This window comes from Mobula birostris, unplaced genomic scaffold, assembly GCF_030028105.1.
Source record: "Mobula birostris isolate sMobBir1 unplaced genomic scaffold, sMobBir1.hap1 scaffold_1013, whole genome shotgun sequence".
In the NCBI taxonomy this organism is placed as follows: domain Eukaryota; kingdom Metazoa; phylum Chordata; class Chondrichthyes; order Myliobatiformes; family Myliobatidae; genus Mobula; species Mobula birostris.
Genome location: NW_027274054.1, coordinates 38874 through 54492, shown reverse-complemented (window position 1 = coordinate 54492; position 15619 = coordinate 38874). Strand labels below are relative to the sequence as shown.

The 15619-nt window shown below is 54.3% G+C and overlaps 1 long non-coding RNA gene across 1 annotated transcript in view; it reads left to right on the top strand.

The window, feature by feature from the left end:
* LOC140192278 (uncharacterized) overlaps window positions 1-15619 on the top strand; it is a 61393-nt gene that overhangs the window by 23813 nt on the left and 21961 nt on the right. The window contains exon 2 of the long non-coding RNA XR_011884193.1: window positions 727-849. This is a non-coding gene — a long non-coding RNA (uncharacterized lncRNA). The remainder of the gene's footprint in view (window positions 1-726; window positions 850-15619) is intronic.

Here is a 15619-nt window from a genome sequence, read left to right as displayed (position 1 = left end):
TCCTGTCATCCTTTTTTTCTTCACGTAATTGAAGAATGCCTTGGGGTTTTCCTTTACCCTACTCGCCAAGGCCTTCTCAGCCCCTTCTTAAGCTCCTTTCTTGCTTCCCTATATTCCTCAATAGACCCATCTGATCCTTGCTTCCTAAACCTCATGTATGCTGCCTTCTTCCACCTGACTAGATTTTCCACCTCACTTGTCACCCATGGTTCCTGCACCCTACCATTCTTTATCTTCCTCACCGGGACGAAGCAAGAGATCTCTAAACATCGACCACATGTCCATAGTACATTTCCCTGCAAAAACATCATCCCAATTCACATCCGCAAGTTCTAGCCTTATAGCCTCATAATTTGCCTTTCCCCAAATTAAAAATTTTCCTGTCCTCTTTGATTCTATCCTTTTCTATGATAATTATATTATTGCACTTGACTGGATTCAACAGCCCATTGACATTAAAAGAAATTAATTTTACGTTGTCCTTAGCCATGTGTATTTATCTGTTAGTATATCCTTGAAATTTGCAGAATATAACTTAATCGATCTACTCCCTGAACAAATAAGAGCCAAGAAACACGAATAATAAAAAAAGGTAAAGAAGGTGTGATTCCAAGGCTGGGGTCTCTAGATGACCCTGGGTTGAGCTAGAAGAAACATCTAACCGTGGGGGATAGCCTCTCCTACCTAAACACAGAATAATCTGCAGAAGCAACACTTCGTCATCAGGTTCCGGCCCGAAATGTCGACCGATCTTTTCCACGGATGCTGCCCGACCTGCTGAGTTCCTCCAGCGTGTTGTGAGCCCTTCCTACCTTTGAGTTGAGGGTCCCCGCTGCCCAACCTATAAAAGTAAGTAAAAAAATCTATGTCCATTACACAGAAATGGTTTCCCTGTATACTCCTCCCATGTATATATTCTCATTTAGGTGGTGAAAAAGGAATGAATAAATAAATTTTTAAAAATTGAGTAATACAAAATCCACATTTCTTGAGATAGGTATATCACCGTCTATTTTTGCTTCTGCTTAGTTTATCAGCACTTCTAAAGTTAGCCAAACCTTATGGCTCTTCTGGAGGAGGTGAGGGCTGTCCTCGGAGAACTCTCTTCCTAAAATCCTTCTCTCGTCCTTTTCCGGTCCCCTGCTTTCTCGGTTCTCTTACTATTTCCCAAGCAGATCAGGATAACTGCTCAGCCAGAGTTTCCCTTGGTTTGACCACGCGAATGGGCAGTCCTCTGTTGTTCATGTCTGTGGTCGACTCTTCCATCATCTAATGGAGTCGTATCCCTTCTTGGTAAAATATCCTCAGTTTAGCAGGGTACGGGGTTTGGAATTTAATTTTTTCTTGCTTTAATATTCGTTTCGCTTCGGAATATTCCTTCCGTTTCTGTAGGACCGCCGGGGGGTAATCATGATCGAAGTATATTAACGTCCCGTTCCAAAAAATCCTCTTCTTACCCCAGGCCCTTCGCAGAATCTCCGCCTTGCTCTTGAATCGGAGAAATTTAAGTACAATAAATCGTGGTTTACTTTATGTCTCTGGCATGCCGCTGGGCGAGCGAACGATGTGCCCGTTCTATTGCCATCTCCATATTCGGGGGAATCTCCAGCGCTTCCCGCAGCAGCTTGTCTATAAAGTCTATCATCGACAATCCCTCCGCGCCTTCGGGAACATTATAAATCCTGATATTTTTCCGTCGCGATCTTCCCTCCTGGTCAAGCAATTTACTTTCCTGTTGATTTAGTATTTTTATCGTCTTACTTAGTATCTGTTCCACGTTTTGCACGCCATCTTCCACCTTCTCAATTCGAGTCTCCGCCGTCACTACTTTCTGTCAGTCTGTCTGTCTGTATCTTGTTCTACGGCGGTCGGCATCCAGCTTAATGGTGCATTGCCGCCACTCTCTGCTCCGGAATGTGCACTAGACATATATTCTAAATCCCTATTTCTGATTGACGTTGGCGACCTCTGACTTTATATCATTGAGTTGTTGTTTTATGTCACTTTGGACTTCCCTTATTCTTATCATATTTAAAGTATAAAGTATGTGAAGTATCGTATTTGCCGCTTCGCCTGCACGAGGCCCCGCGTACGTGTAGGAGAGCCGTGTGCTGCACCTCTCTCTTCCGTAGGCTCCGCAGTGGTGCTTTTTTAATCTCCCTTCTTTTTCCCAATTCTTGCCCCCCCCCTTATCAATTCAGACATGTTCGAAAGATCTTAGATTTGATGGATTAACGAGGCAAAATATCAGTTTTTCCAGAGGAGCACTTATTCTTGTAAGCGGAACAAGTGCTACACATGCCCTCACACGTCCTTCCTCACCACCATTCAGGGCCCCAGATAGTCCTTCCAGGTGAGGTGACTCTTCACCTGTCAGTCGGCTGGGGTGATACTGAGTCCGGTGCTCCCGATGCGGCCTTCTATATATTGGCAAGACCCAACGCAGACTGGGAGATTGTTTCGCTGAACACCAGAGAAAGCAGGATCTCCCAGTGGCCACACATTTTAATTCCACGTCCCATTCCCATTCTGATATGTCTATCCACAGCCTCCTCTGCTGTAAAGATGAAGCCCCAGTCAGGTTGGAGGAACAACACCTTATATTCCGTTTGGGTAGCCTCCAACCTGATGGCATGAACATTGACTTCTCAAATTTCCGCTAATGCCCCACCTCCCCCTCGTACCCCATCCATTATTTATTTATATACACACATTCTTTCTCTCTCTCTCCTTTTTCTCCCTCTGTCCCTCTCACTATACCCCTTACCATTCTCTGGGCTCATCCCCTCCCCCTTTTCTTTCTCCCTGGGCCTCCTGTCCCGTGATCCTCTCATATCCCTTTTGCTAATCAACTGTCCAGCTCTTGGCTCCATCCCTCCCCCTCCTGTCTTCTCCTATCATTTTGGATCTCCCCCTCCCCCTCCCACTTTCAATTCTCTTACTAGCTCTTCTTTCAGTTAGTCCTGACGAAGGGTCTCGGCCCGAAACATCGACTGTACCTCTTCCTAGAGATGCTGCCTGGCCTGCTGCGTTCACCAGCAACTTTGACGTGTGTTGCTTGAATTTCCAGCATCTGCAGAATTCCTTGTGTTCATGTGGAGCTGTTGATTTAAGCTGCCATTCTGAACGATGACGTCACCGGAACCTCACCTTGAGTATTGTGAACAGTTTTGGGCTCCTCATGTTAGAAAAGATGTGCTGAGATTGGACAGGGTCCAGAGGAGGTTCACAAGGATGATTCCAGGAATGAAAGGGTTATGATACAGTGGTTTTGGGTCTGTACTCACTGGAGGTCAGAAGGATGCAGGGTGATCTCATTGAAACCTTTCGAATGTTGAAAGGCCTTGACAGAGTAGATGTGGAAAGGATGTTTCCCATGGTGGGGGAGTTTAGGACAAGAGAGCACAGGCTCAGGATAGAAGGGCATCCATTTAAAACAGAGACGTGGAGAAATTTCTTTAGCCAGAAGGCGGTGAATTTGTGGAATTTATTACTACGTGCAGCTGTGGCGGCCAGGTCGTTGCTGTATTTACGGCGGAGCTTGATCAGTTCTTGATTGGACACAGCATCACAGGTTCTGGGGAGAAGGTTGAGGAGTGGAGCATATGAGGAAGACCCTCTTCACGTGTTTTTTTCTGTCATGAGCCCTGCAGCTTGCCAGAGAGCATTGAAATTCATGGGCACCTGTATTCATTGGTTCATGTGCACCTGTATTTACTAATCAATATCTGAAATACTGTTGTTGTTGAGCCCTTGCATTCTTGGTTTAACCATGTTAAGTTAATTGTGGCTGGCACGTGCTTCCCAGATTCTATGAACACCAACAGACGTCTCCCATTCGGTGCCTTTGGTGGGAAGTGGCAGGTGGCGGGTGGCAGGTGGTCAGATCGTGTCTGAGGGGATGAATTACCTCATGGTGTTGCTCGGTCTCCCCTCTGATGCTGTTTTCCGATGTTTAACCTTTGGTTTCGGTCTCTTCATGGGGACCCTCCTGTTCCTCCGCACCGGGACCCAGACCTTCCGGAGCACACCATGACACTTTCCTCTAATCATGCCCATGACTGTTCTTGCAGATTTTTCTACAGCAGGGGTGTGCCATTGATTTCTTTTGGGCAGTGTCTTTACAAGATGGGGGATCCCAGCCATTATCAATATTCTTCAGAGATTGTTTGCCTGGTATCAGTGACCGCATAACCATGTCTTATGTTGTGCACCTGCTGCCTGTACAACCATTCCCCATCTGCTCCCATGGTTCATGTGACCCTGATTTGGAGGAAGGGGGGCTAAGAAGGGGCTACACCCCTCTCCAATTGTGACCAACAGGCTAGTGGAGGGGTGGATGTTCCCCTCAATACTTTGGATACTTTTGTGGGGGAGCGACCTACCAGAGGAAGCCACAGAGACCAGCTCCCTGTGGCCCAGAAGGGCAGGGAGAGGGGTAAGAAGAGGGGTGCAGTAGTGATAGGGGATTCCATAATTAGAGGAGCAGAAAGCAGATTCTGTGGACGTGAAAGAGGCACCAGATGGTATGCTGCCCCCAGACTCCAGGGTCAAGAATGTCTTGGATTGGGCCCACAGTCTTCTAAAGGGGGAGGGTGAACAGCTGGAAGTTGTGGTACATATTGGGAAAAGCAAGGAGATCGTGAAGAAAGAATATAGGGATTTAGGCAGAAAGCTGAAAAGTAGGACCTCCAGGGTAGTTATCTCTGGATTGCTGCCTGTCCCACGTGCCACAGAGAGTAAGAATAGGATGAATGTGTGGCTGAGGAACTGATGCAGGGGGCAGGAGTTCAGATTTATGGATCATTGGGATCTCTTCAGAACAACCCGAGGGGAATCAATAGCCTTGCGGGCAGGTTTGCTAGATTTGTGGGTGAGGGTTTAAACTAATTTGCAGGGGATGGGAAACAGAGTGATAGGGCTGAGGACGGACCAGGTGATAGACAAGTAAATACAGTGTACAGGGAAACTGCGAGGAAGGACAGGCAGGTGACAGGGCAAAATTACAGTCCGTGGAATGACTTGAAGTGATCAAAAAGGGTGATGAATACAGGACTATTTGACTATTTATACAGAGTTATATTTGAAAACACACAGAATTTGGAATAAGGTAGATGATCTTGCTGTACAGTTAGAGATTGACAGGTGTGATGTTATGGGCATCACTAAGTCGTGGCTGAAATAAGATCATAGTTGGGAGCTTACATCCAAGGATACACATTCCATCAAAAGGACAGACAAGTGGGCAGAGAGGGTGGGGTGGGTCTGTCAGTAAAAAAAAAAGGCCATTTGGCCCCTCGAGTCACCTTACCCATTTCATCGTGACTGTTCTATTTTCCACTCAAACTCATTCTCCTGCCTTCTCCCCGTAACCTTTAACATGCTGGCTAATCATAACACCCTTTCCTGTCTGTGTAACACCTTTAGCCCTTGCACCATCCCCGTCTCTGTAATAGCCACACCCCTTCCTGTCTAACACCTTTAACCTTTGCACCATCTCCATCTCTGCACCACCCCCCCAATCAGCCCCTCCTACATTCTCGGTCTCTGTACACCACACTTGACCCTACGTCCCTTTCTGCCTCGAGGCCCAACCTTCTCCTCATCTCTGTAACCCCTCCAGTCCCTACACTTGCCCTCATCTATGTAAACCCTTCATTTCTCCCTGATTCTGTTAACCCCTCTGGCCCTTACACAGCTCCCCTTCTCTATAGACCCCTCCAAATCCGACATACCGGGCTATTACTGTGTCAACCTCTGACCCCTACACCCCTTTCAGTCTGTAAACTGCTCATTGTCTCTGTAACCCCTGCTGCACCACAAACCTCTTCCTGCCCCATACAACATCCCCATCTATAACTCCCTCTGGATCCCTACACCCCTCTCTGGCTCTGTAACCCTATCTGGCCCCTACACATCTCCCCACCTCTGTAACCCCATTCGGCTCCTACACATCTCCCCACCTCTGTAACCCCACTAGCACCTACACATCTCCCCACCTCTGTAACACCCACTAGCACCTACAGCCTTCCAAATGTCTGTAACCCCATCTGGCCCCTACACCCCTCCCCATCTCGGTAACCCCCACCAGCCCCTACACCTCTCCCCACTCTGTAACCCACCTAGCACCTACACCCTTCCAAATGTCTGTAACGTCCACTAGCCCCTACACCCCTCCCCATCTCTGTAGCCCCCACTAGCCCCTGCACCACTCCCAATGTCTGTAACCCCCACTGGCTCCTACACCCCTCCCAGTGTCTGTAACCTCCACTAGATCCTACACCCCTCCCAGTCTCTGTAACCCCCACTAGATCCTACACCCCTCCCAGTGTCTGTAACCCCACTAGATCCTACACCCCTCCCAGTGTCTGTAACCCCCACTAGATCCTACACCCCTCCCAGTGTCTGTAACCCCACTAGATCCTACACCCCTCCCAGTCTCTGTAACCCCCACTAGATCCTACACCCCTCCCAGTCTCTGTAACCCCCACTAGATCCTACACCCCTCCCAGTGTCTGTAGCCCCCACTAGATCCTACACCCCTCCCTGTCTCTGTAACACCCACTGGCCCCTACACCCCTCCCAGTGTCTGTAACCCCCACTAGATCCTACACCCCTCCCAGTCTCTGTAACCCCCACTAGATCCTACACCCCTCCCAGTCTCTGTAACCCCCACTAGATCCTACACCCCTCCCAGTCTCTGTAACCCCCACTGGCCCCTACACCCCTCCCAGTCTCTGTAACCCCCACTGGCTCCTACACCCCTCCCAGTGTCTGTAACCCCCACTGGCCCCTACACCCCTCCCAGTCTCTGTAACCCCCACTGGCTCCTACACCCCTCCCAGTGTCTGTAACCCCCACTGGCCCCTACACCCCTCCCAGTCTCTGTAACCCCCACTAGCCCCTACACCCCTCCCAGTCTCTGTAATCCCCACTGGCCCCTACACCCCTCCCAGTCTCTCTAACCCCCACTGGCCCCTACACCCCTCCCAGTCTCTGTAACCCCCACTAGCCCCTACACCCCTCCCAGTGTCTGTAACCCCCACTAGATCCTACACCCCTCCCAGTGTCTGTAACCCCCACTAGATCCTACACCCCTCCCAGTCTCTGTAACCCCCACTAGATCCTACACCCCTCCCAATGTCTGTAACCCCCACTAGATCCTACACCCCTCCCAGTCTCTGTAACCCCCACTAGATCCTACACCCCTCCCAGTCTCTGTAACCCCCACTAGCTCCTACACCCCTCCCAGTCTCTGTAACCCCCACTAGATCCTACACCCCTCCCAGTGTCTGTAACCCCCACTAGCTCCTACACCCCTCCCAGTGTCTGTAACCCCCACTAGCCCCAACACCCCTCCCAGACCCTGTAACCCCCACTAGCTCCTACACCCCTCCCAGTCTCTGTAACCCCCACTGGCCCCTACACCCCTCCCAGTCTCTCTAACCCCCACTGGCCCCTACACCCCTCCCAGTCTCTGTAACCCCCACTAGCCCCTACACCCCTCCCAGTGTCTGTAACCCCCACTAGATCCTACACCCCTCCCAGTGTCTGTAACCCCCACTGGCTCCTACACCCCTCCCAGTCTCTGTAACCCCCACTAGATCCTACACCCCTCCCAGTCTCTGTAACCCCCACTAGATCCTACACCCCTCCCAGTGTCTGTAACCCCCACTAGCCCCTACACCCCTCCCAGTGTCTGTAACCCCCACTAGATCCTACACCCCTCCCAGTCTCTGTAACCCCCACTAGATCCTACACCCCTCCCAGTCTCTGTAACCCCCACTAGCTCCTACACCCCTCCCAGTCTCTGTAACCCCCACTAGATCCTACACCCCTCCCAGTCTCTGTAACCCCCACTAGATCCTACACCCCTCCCAGTCTCTGTAACCCCCACTAGATCCTACACCCCTCCCAGTCTCTGTAACCCCCACTGGATCCTACACCCCTCCCAGTCTCTGTAACCCCCACTAGATCCTACACCCCTCCCAGTGTCTGTAACCCCCACTAGCTCCTACACCCCTTCCAGTGTCTGTAACCCCCACTAGCCCCTGCACCCCTCCCAGTCTCTGTAACACCCACTAGATCCAACACCCCTCCCAGTCTCTGTAAACCCCACTAGATCCTACACCCCTCCCAGTCTCTGTAACCCCCACCAGCTCTGCACCCCTCCCAGTCTCTGTAACCCCCACTAGCTCCTACATCCCTCCCAGTCTCTGTAACCGCCACTAGCCCCAACACCCCTCCCAGTGTCTGTAACCCCCACTGGCTCCTACACCCCTCCCAGTCTCTGTAACCCCCACTGGCCCCAACACCCCTCCCAGTCTCTGTAACCCCCACTAGCCCCTACACCCCTCCCAGTGTCTGTAACCCCCACTAGCTCCTACACCCCTCCCAGTGTCTGTAACCCCCACTAGATCCTACACCCCTCCCAGTGTCTGTAACCCCCACTAGATCCTACACCCCTCCCAGTGTCTGTAACCCCCACTAGATCCTACACCCCTCCCAGTCTCTGTAACCCCCACTAGCCCCTACACCCCTCCCAGTCTCTGTAACCCCCAACAGCTCCTACACCCCTCCCAGTCTCTGTAACCCCCACTAGCTCCTACACCCCTCCCAGTGTCTGTAACCCCCACTAGCCCCAACACCCCTCCCAGTCTCTGTAACCCCCAACAGCTCCTACACCCCTCCCAGTCTCTGTAACCCCCACTAGCCCCTACACCCCCCCAGTCTCTGTAACCCCCACTAGCTCCTACACCCCTCCCAGTCTCTGTAACCCCCACTGGCCCCTACACCCCTCCCAGTCTCTGTAACCCCCACTAGATCCTACACCCCTCCCAGTCTCTGTAACCCCCACTAGATCCTACACCCCTCCCAGTCTCTGTAACCCCACTAGATCCTACACCCCTCCCAGTGTCTGTAACCCCCACTAGCCCCAACACCCCTCCCAGTGTCTGTAACCCCCACTAGCTCCTACACCCCTCCCAGTCTCTGTAACCCCCACTAGATCCTACACCCCTCCCAGTCTCTGTAACCCCCACTAGCTCCTGCACCCCTCCCAGACCCTGTAACCCCCACTAGCTCCTACACCCCTCCCAGTGTCTGTAACCCCCAACAGCCCCAACACCCCTCCCAGTGTCTGTAACCCCCACTAGATCCTACACCCCTCCCAGTCTCTGTAACCCCCACTAGATCCTACACCCCTCCCAGTCTCTGTAACCCCCACTAGATCCTACACCCCTCACAGTCTCTGTAACACCCACTAGATCCTACACCCCTCCCAGTGTCTGTAACCCCCACTAGCTCCTACACCCCTCCCAGTCTCTGTAACCCCCACTAGATCCTACACCCCCCCCAGTCTCTGTAACCCCCACTAGATCCTACACCCCTCACAGTCTCTGTAACACCCACTAGATCCTACACCCCTCCCAGTCTCTGTAACCCCCACTAGATCCTACACCCCTCCCAGTCTCTGTAACCCCCACTAGCTCCTACACCCCTCCCAGTCTCTGTAACCCCCACTAGATCCTACACCCCTCCCAGTCTCTGTAACCCCCACTAGATCCTACACCCCTCCCAGTCTCTGTAACCCCCACTAGCTCCTACACCCCTCCCAGTGTCTGTAACCCCCACTAGCCCCAACACCCCTCCCAGTCTCTGTAACCCCCACTAGATCCTACACCCCTCCCAGTGTCTGTAACCCCCACTAGATCCTACACCCCTCCCAGTGTCTGTAACCCCCACTAGCTCCTACACCCCTCCCAGTGTCTGTAACCCCCACTAGATCCTACACCCCTCCCAGTCTCTGTAACCCCCACTAGATACTACACCCCTCCCAATGTCTGTAACCCCCACTAGCCCCTACACCCCTCCCAGTCTCTGTAACCCCCACTAGATCCTACACCCCTCCCAGTCTCTGTAACCCCCACTAGCTCCTACACCCCTCCCAGTCTCTGTAACCCCCACTAGATCCTACACCCCCCCCAGTCTCTGTAACCCCCACTAGATCCTACACCCCTCACAGTCTCTGTAACACCCACTAGATCCTACACCCCTCCCAGTCTCTGTAACCCCCACTAGATCCTACACCCCTCCCATTCTCTGTAACCCCCACTAGCTCCTACACCCCTCCCAGTCTCTGTAACCCCCACTAGATCCTACACCCCTCCCAGTCTCTGTAACCCCCACTAGATCCTACACCCCTCCCAGTCTCTGTAACCCCCACTAGCTCCTACACCCCTCCCAGTGTCTGTAACCCCCACTAGCCCCAACACCCCTCCCAGTCTCTGTAACCCCCACTAGATCCTACACCCCTCCCAGTCTCTGTAACCCCCACTAGCCCCTACACCCCTCACAGTCTCTGTAACCCCCACTAGATCCTACACCCCTCCCAGTGTCTGTAACCCCCACTGGATCCTACACCCCTCCCAGTGTCTGTAACCCCCACTGGCTCCTACACCCCTCCCAGTCTCTGTAACCCCCACTGGCCCCTGCACCCCTCCCAGTCTCTGTAACCCCCACTAGATCCTACACCCCTCCCAGTCTCTGTAACCCCCACTAGATCCTACAACCCTCCCAGTCTCTGTAACCCCCACTAGCTCCTACACCCCTCCCAGTGTCTGTAACCCCCACTAGATCCTACACCCCTCCCAGTCTCTGTAACCCCCACTAGCCCCTACACCCCTCCCAGTCTCTGTAACCCCCACTAGCCCCAACACCCCTCCCAGTCTCTGTAACCCCAACTAGATCCTACACCCCTCCCAGTGTCTGTAACCCCCACTAGCCCCAACACCCCTCCCAGTGTCTGTAACCCCCACTAGATCCTACACCCCTCCCAATGTCTGTAACCCCCACTAGATCCTACACCCCTCCCAATGTCTGTAACCCCCACTGGCTCCTACACCCCTCCCAGTCTCTGTAACCCCCACTAGCTCCTACACCCCTCCCAGTGTCTGTAACCCCCACTAGATCCTACACCCCTCCCAGTCTCTGTAACCCCCACTAGATCCTACACCCCTCCCAGACTCTGTAACCCCACTAGATCCTACACCCCTCCCAGTCTCTGTAACCCCCACTGGCCCCTACACCCCTCCCAGTCTCTGTAACCCCCACTAGATCCTACACCCCTCCCAGTGTCTGTAACCCCCACTAGATCCTACACCCCTCCCAGTCTCTGTAACCCCACTAGATCCTACACCCCTCCCAGACCCTGTAACCCCCACTAGATCCTACACCCCTCCCAGTCTCTGTAACCCCCACTAGATCCTACACCCCTCCCAGTCTCTGTAACCCCCACTGGCCCCTACACCCCTCCCAGTCTCTGTAACCCCACTAGATCCTACACCCCTCACAGTCTCTGTAACCCCCACTAGATCCTACACCCCTCCCAGTGTCTGTAACCCCCACTAGATCCTACACCCCTCCCAGTGTCAGTAACCCCCAACAGCCCCAACACCCCTCCCAGTGTCTGTAACCCCCACTAGCCCCTACACCCCTCCCAGTCTCTGTAACCCCCACTAGCTCCTACACCCCTCCCAGTGTCTGTAACCCCCACTAGCTCCTACACCCCTCCCAGTGTCTGTAACCCCCACTAGATCCTACACCCCTCCCAGTCTCTGTAACCCCCACTAGCCCCTACACCCCTCCCAGTGTCTGTAACCCCACTAGATCCTACACCCCTCCCAGTCTCTGTAACCCCCACTAGCCCCTACACCCCTCCCAGTCTCTGTAACACCCACTAGATCCTACACCCCTCCCAGTCTCTGTAACCCCCACTAGATCCTACACCCCTCCCAGTCTCTGTAACCCCCACTAGATCCTACACCCCTCACAGTGTCTGTAACCCCCACTAGATCCTACACCCCTCCCAGTCTCTGTAACCCCCACTGGCTCCTACACCCCTCCCAGTCTCTGTAACCCCCAACAGCCCCTACACCCCTCTCAGTCTCTGTAAAACCCACTAGATCCTACACCCCTCCCAGTCTCTGTAACCCCCAACAGCCCCTACACCCCTCCCAGTGTCTGTAACCCCCACTAGATCCTACACCCCTCCCAGTGTCTGTAACCCCCACTAGATCCTACACCCCTCCCAGTCTCTGTAACCCCCACTAGCTCCTACACCCCTCCCAGTCTCTGTAACCCCCACTAGCCCCTACACCCCTCCCAGTCTCTGTAACCCCCACTAGCTCCTACACCCCTCCCAGTGTCTGTAACCCCCACTATCCCCTACACCCCTCCCAGTCTCTGTAACCCCCACTAGCTCCTACACCCCTCCCAGTCTCTGTAACCCCCACTAGCCCCTACACCCCTCCCAGTCTCTGTAACCCCCACTAGCCCCTGCACCCCTCCCAGTGTCTGTAACCCCCACTAGATCCTACACCCCCCCAGTCTCTGTAACCCCCACTAGATCCTACACCCCTTCCAGTCTCTGTAACCCCCAACAGCCCCTGCACCCCTCCCTGTCTCTGTAACCCCAACAGCCCCTGCACCCCTCCCAGTCTCTGTAACCCCCACTGGCTCCTACACCCCTCCCAGTCTCTGTAACCCCCACTAGCCCCTACACCCCTCCCAGTCTCTGTAACCCCCAACAGCCCCTGCACCCCTCCCAGTCTCTGTAACCCCAACTAGATCCTACACCCCCCCCAGTCTCTGTAACCCCCACTAGATCCTACACCCCTCCCAATGTCTGTAACCCCCACTAGATCCTACACCCCTCCCAGTGTCTGTAACCCCACTAGATCCTACACCCCTCCCAGTCTCTGTAACCCCCACTAGATCCTACACGCCTCCCAGTCTCTGTAACCCCCACTAGCTCCTACACCCCTCCCAGTCTCTGTAACCCCCACTAGATCCTACACCCCTCCCAGTCTCTGTAACCCCCACTAGATCCTACACCCCTCCCAGTCTCTGTAACCCCCACTAGATCCTACACCCCTCCCAGTCTCTGTAACCCCCACTAGCCCCTACACCCCTCCCAGTCTCTGTAACCCCCACTAGATCCTACACCCCTCCCAGTGTCTGTAACCCCCACTAGCTCCTGCACCCCTCCCAGTCTCTGTAACACCCACTAGATCCAACACCCCTCCCAGTCTCTGTAACCCCCACTAGATCCTACACCCCTCCCAGTCTCTGTAACCCCCACCAGCTCTGCACCCCTCCCAGTCTCTGTAACCCCCACTAGCTCCTACACCCCTCCCAGTCTCTGTAACCGCCACTAGCCCCAACACCCCTCCCAGTGTCTGTAACCCCCACTGGCTCCTACACCCCTCCCAGTCTCTGTAACCCCCACTGGCCCCAACACCCCTCCCAGTCTCTGTAACCCCCACTAGCCCCTACACCCCTCCCAGTGTCTGTAACCCCCACTAGCTCCTACACCCCTCCCAGTGTCTGTAACCCCCACTAGATCCTACACCCCTCCCAGTGTCTGTAACCCCCACTAGATCCTACACCCCTCCCAGTCTCTGTAACCCCCACTAGATCCTACACCCCTCCCAGTCTCTGTAACCCCCACTAGCCCCTACACCCCTCCCAGTCTCTGTAACCCCCAACAGCTCCTACACCCCTCCCAGTCTCTGTAACCCCCACTAGCTCCTACACCCCTCCCAGTGTCTGTAACCCCCACTAGCCCCAACACCCCTCCCAGTCTCTGTAACCCCCAACAGCTCCTACACCCCTCCCAGTCTCTGTAACCCCCACTAGCCCCTACACCCCCCCCAGTCTCTGTAACCCCCACTAGCTCCTACACCCCTCCCAGTCTCTGTAACCCCCACTGGCCCCTACACCCCTCCCAGTCTCTGTAACCCCCACTAGATCCTACACCCCTCCCAGTCTCTGTAACCCCCACTAGATCCTACACCCCTCCCAGTCTCTGTAACCCCACTAGATCCTACACCCCTCCCACTGTCTGTAACCCCCACTAGCCCCAACACCCCTCCCAGTGTCTGTAACCCCCACTAGCTCCTACACCCCTCCCAGTCTCTGTAACCCCCACTAGATCCTACACCCCTCCCAGTCTCTGTAACCCCCACTAGCTCCTGCACCCCTCCCAGACCCTGTAACCCCCACTAGCTCCTACACCCCTCCCAGTGTCTGTAACCCCCAACAGCCCCAACACCCCTCCCAGTGTCTGTAACCCCCACTAGATCCTACACCCCTCCCAGTCTCTGTAACCCCCACTAGATCCTACACCCCTCCCAGTCTCTGTAACCCCCACTAGATCCTACACCCCTCACAGTCTCTGTAACACCCACTAGATCCTACACCCCTCCCAGTGTCTGTAACCCCCACTAGCTCCTACACCCCTCCCAGTCTCTGTAACCCCCACTAGATCCTACACCCCCCCCAGTCTCTGTAACCCCCACTAGATCCTACACCCCTCACAGTCTCTGTAACACCCACTAGATCCTACACCCCTCCCAGTCTCTGTAACCCCCACTAGATCCTACACCCCTCCCAGTCTCTGTAACCCCCACTAGCTCCTACACCCCTCCCAGTCTCTGTAACCCCCACTAGATCCTACACCCCTCCCAGTCTCTGTAACCCCCACTAGATCCTACACCCCTCCCAGTCTCTGTAACCCCCACTAGCTCCTACACCCCTCCCAGTGTCTGTAACCCCCACTAGCCCCAACACCCCTCCCAGTCTCTGTAACCCCCACTAGATCCTACACCCCTCCCAGTGTCTGTAACCCCCACTAGATCCTACACCCCTCCCAGTGTCTGTAACCCCCACTAGCTCCTACACCCCTCCCAGTGTCTGTAACCCCCACTAGATCCTACACCCCTCCCAGTCTCTGTAACCCCCACTAGATACTACACCCCTCCCAATGTCTGTAACCCCCACTAGATCCTACACCCCTCCCAGTCTCTGTAACCCCCACTAGCCCCAACACCCCTCCCAGTCTCTGTAACCCCCACTAGCTCCTACACCCCTCCCAGACTCTGTAACCCCCACTAGATCCTACACCCCCCCCAGTCTCTGTAACCCCCACTAGATCCTACACCCCTCACAGTCTCTGTAACACCCACTAGATCCTACACCCCTCCCAGTCTCTGTAACCCCCACTAGATCCTACACCCCTCCCAGTCTCTGTAACCCCCACTAGCTCCTACACCCCTCCCAGTCTCTGTAACCCCCACTAGATCCTACACCCCTCCCAGTCTCTGTAACCCCCACTAGATCCTACACCCCTCCCAGTCTCTGTAACCCCCACTAGCTCCTACACCCCTCCCAGTGTCTGTAACCCCCACTAGCCCCAACACCCCTCCCAGTCTCTGTAACCCCCACTAGATCCTACACCCCTCCCAGTCTCTGTAACCCCCACTGGCCCCTACACCCCTCACAGTCTCTGTAACCCCCACTAGATCCTACACCCCTCCCAGTGTCTGTAACCCCCACTGGATCCTACACCCCTCCCAGTGTCTGTAACCCCCACTGGCTCCTACACCCCTCCCAGTCTCTGTAACCCCCACTGGCCCCTGCACCCCTCCCAGTCTCTGTAACCCCCACTAGATCCTACACCCCTCCCAGTCTCTGTAACCCCCACTAGATCCTACAACCCTCCCAGTCTCTGTAACCCCCACTAGCTCCTACACCCCTCCCAGTGTCTGTAACCCCCACT